A 4,133-nucleotide genomic window follows, 5' to 3' on the forward strand; every position below is an offset into this window, starting at 1 on the left:
TGCTCAAATCCGGGGCTCCTTACAGTCCCAGACTGGCGACCTCTCCACACAGGCCACAAACCAGTCCCACAGAGCGCTTCAGCTGCCTGCCTGAAGCCTCCCGAGCAAAACCCCTCCGACACCCCAGCAATATCCGTGCCCCAGAAGGCCCCGGGCCTATACACAGGTGGGGGGTCCTAGCACCCAATCCCACCTACCCCGAACAAGTCCTGTCCGGTTCCACGAAACCAGCCACAGATCCCTGGTCAATTTACCCTCTGGACCTTACCCACAAATCACGCTGGGCCAATCCTTTAGAATCTATATCTAAAGGTTTATTATTACAGGAAAGAAAAGCCTGAGAGTGAGGTTATTAAAGTACAGTACGTTACATGCACCGAATCTCCCAGTTCTCGATGCAGGCTCTAGCAGAGATGTTGCAGCTGCTGGTTTAAAAGTCCTTGGTGCACATCCTATGCCAGGATGGGTCCACAGGTCTTCCCAGCTTGTGATTCCCTGCGAGGCAGCATCTGGGGTCGGGGCAGATCTGAGTCCAACACGGAGCCGGCCACGTGGCCTCTTTATCCCTCCTTCTAGGTTTCTTCCAAGCCGGAGGGAGTCACGTGGCCAGTGGCCAGGGGTGTCTTTGGCCTCCAGAGGCCCATTGCTCCCTGGAGCTTTGCTCATTAGCATGTCCATGGGCAAGACCCCTTTGGCCTGCGGCCTGGGGCTGACACATGCCGGAGCCACTTGCGCTGCTCCCCTGCCAGCCCTGCCCAGACGGCCTGGGGAGAGATCGGCCCAAGTGGCGGCTGCTTTGAGCCAGGGCCCTGTGCCCATCGGAGCAGCCCCACAGCGTTTGCCTTGGCAGGGGCCTTGGCCTCAGCCGTGCGGTGCGGTTTGGCCGCTGTGGGGCTAGAGGGACAGGCAGCCTTGCCCACGTGGGTCCAGCAAAGCTTAATGGGGCTTGGCCATGTCGTGGGGCAGACCCATAGCCAGGGCAGTGTGAGCATTCCGAGCTGGGATTGATGAGGCCTGGCCGTGCCGTGGGGCAGACCCATAGCCAGGGCAGTGTGAGCATTCCGAGCTGGGATTGATGGGGCCTGGCCGTGCCGTGGGGCAGACCCATAGCCAGGGCAGTGTGAGCATTCCGAGCTGGGATTAATGGGGCCTGGCTGTGCCGTGGGGCAGACCCATAGCCAGGGCAGTGTGAGCATTCCGAGCTGGGATTAATGGGGCCTGGCTGTGCCGTGGGGCAGACCCATAGCCAGGGCAGTGTGAGCATTCCAAGCTGGGATTAATGGGGCCTGGCCGTGCCGTGGGGCAGACCCATAGCCAGGGCAGTGTGAGCATTCCAAGCTGGGATTAATGGGGCCTGGCCGTGCCGTGGGGCAGACCCATAGCCAGGGCAGTGTGAGCATTCCAATCTGGGATTAATGGGGCCTGGCCGTGCTGTGGGGCAGACCCATAGCCAGGGCAGTGTGAGCATTCCGAGCTGGGATTGATGGGGCCTGGCCGTGCTGTGGGGCAGACCCATAGCCAGGGCAGTGTGAGCATTCCGAGCTGGGATTGATGGGGCCTGGCCACACTGTGGGGCAGACCCATAGCCAGGGCAGTGTGAGCATTCCGAGCTGGGATTGATGGGGCCTGGCCACACTGTGGGGCAGACCCAGAGCCCGGTGGTGCCAGGCAGGGGGTCTGAGCAGTTTAACCTGAGGCTGGAAGGGAGGGCGGGTCTTGGCACAGAGCAAAGCAGCCCTGGATTGTGGGGCTGCGTCGGGGCATTTCCTGCTGTCTGAGCACCCCCTTCCCCACTCCCCATGGCCTGGAGGGGAGCTCCCTGCCCCCCGACGTTGCCATGGAGAGCTCAGGAAGGGTGCTGAGAGTGGCCAAGAGGGTAAGAACTTGGGGGCCCAAATATTGCACAGCCCCCTTGCTCTGCCCTGCGCCCCGCACACAGGCTGCCCCTCCTGCCTGGCATGGCCTGGCACCACCTCAGGCCTCCTCCCAAACCCAGGCACTGGCTGGTTGGTATGTGTCCCTCTGCCGGGACAGAGTGAGAATTGGCCAGATGTGTGTCAAAAGCCCTGCACTGCTACCAGCGGGTGGGGAGTCTCGGTTAGCTCAAACGCAAGGGCGCTGGGAATCAGGTGCTACCCCAGCTGCTGCTGGACGTCCTGCCCTGTGGCGCAGCCAAGTGCCAGCTGTGGCATCCGGCGAGGCCAGAGAGTCACGGAACCACCCGCCTGCCACCGCCTGGGCCTTGCCAGAGTCACTCCCGACCCCAGTATGTTTGGAAGCAGCAGGCCCCTGGAAGGCGCAAACTCAGGCCTGGCCCCGTCCCCTCCCGCCCACTCCCCGGAGCCCCCAGCCAGCGCTGCACAGGCAGCGTCCTTGGCAGCAGCCCGACGGCACCGTCCCTTTAAGAACAATTCCCTGCCTTGTGTGGTGCAGGAAGGGGCACAGGAAGCCGCGGGAGCCGCACAGATGTGGCTGGCGCTTGACTCTCTTCCCAGTGCTTGGGGGAAATGAACGAACCTCTGGCCGTGCTGAGTCAGGGTACAGCAAACCACCGAGCCTGCAGGGCCGGGCGTGTCAGCCTACGGAGCAGCTCAGGCTCCGAATCCTGCTGCACCATCCCCCGGCGAGCCCTGGCTCCAGACCGGCTCCATCACTGGCTCCCCCGCCCCTCTGCGCCAGGGGAGCAGCAGCTGGAGCCAGGCCAGCCTTGCACTCTTCTACTGGGGACTGCACTGAGCGAGCAAAACCTGCCAGCCGGGGACGTGGGAAGGGCTCCACCGAAGGCCGGGACCTCACGCTCCTTTGCCAGCCCTCTCTGGTCCACCGCACCAGCCCCAGATCTCCATCCCAGCCCCCCTTGTCCCAGCAGGAGTGTGGACACCCCCATGCTTCGGCCTCTGGGTGGGAGGCATTTCCCCTGGAGTCCTCTAGATGTCGCTAGAGCTGAGTGGCTGGTGGTTTTCAGTGCCACTGCCCTCTGCTGGGTGGAAAAGGGGCTGTCCAACTGTGTGGCCATGGGCCCGTACTGTCATTGTGAGGGATTCTCCCTCTCCAAGGCAGTTGGAGCTGCCAAAGACAGGTGCCCTGCTGTCAGCCAGCAGCCATGGCTGTGGTGTGCATCGTGGTGAGGCCCTGCAGCCCTAGGAGGCCAGGGATTTGTTACACAAACTGGGCATAATCCATCTTGTGGGTTCGGGTCTCCTGGGATAAAGTCAACGTAAGATGGGAGGCCCATGGGGTGCCAGGGAGGCCGGGGTCTCACCTGGTTAAGACAGAGGGTGCGTCCGGATTTAAAGCATCCAAGGGTGCTGAGGGAGTTGGCAGACGTCATTGCAGAGTCTTTGGCCATTAGCTTTGAAAACTCACGGCCATCAGGGGAGATCCTGGATGACTGGAAAAGGGCAAATGTAGGGCCCAGCTTTAACAAAGGGAAGACGGACGATCCAGGGAACGACAGACCAGTCAGCCTCACCTCAGTCCCTGGAAAAATCCTGGAGGGATCCTCAAGGAATCCACTGTGAAGCACTTGGAAGAGGGGAAAGTGACCACGAATAGTCAACATGGATTCACCAAGGGCCAGTCCTGCCTGTCCAACCCAAGTAGCTTCTGTGATGAGGTAACTGGCTCTGCGGACATGGGGAAGGCGGTGGATGTGATAGACCTTGAATTTAGCAAGGCTTTTCATACGGTCTCCCACAATATTCTTGCCAGCAAGTTAAGGAACCATGGGTTGGATAACTGGACTGTAAGGTGGATAGAGAGCTGGCTAGACTGTCAGGCCCAATGGGCAGTGATCAATGGCTCGATGTCTGGCTTGCTGTTGGCTTCAAGCGGCGTGCCCCAAGGTTCAGTTCTGGGGCCGGTTTTGTTCAACATCTGTATGAATGACCTGGCTGAGGGGATGGATTGCACCCTCAGCAAGCTCACAGATGACACTAAGCTGGGGGGAGTGGTAGATGTGCTGGAGGGCAGAGATAGGATCCAGCGTGACTTAGACAAATTGGAGGGTTGGGCCACAAGAAATCTGATGAGATTCAACAAGGAGAAGTGCAGAGTCCTGCCCTTGGGATGGAAGAATCCCAAGTATTGGTACAGGCTGGGGACCAACCAGCTAAGTAGCAGTTCTGCAGAAA

Source organism: Pelodiscus sinensis, unplaced genomic scaffold (assembly GCF_049634645.1).
Source record: "Pelodiscus sinensis isolate JC-2024 unplaced genomic scaffold, ASM4963464v1 ctg76, whole genome shotgun sequence".
NCBI classification, from domain to species: domain Eukaryota; kingdom Metazoa; phylum Chordata; order Testudines; family Trionychidae; genus Pelodiscus; species Pelodiscus sinensis.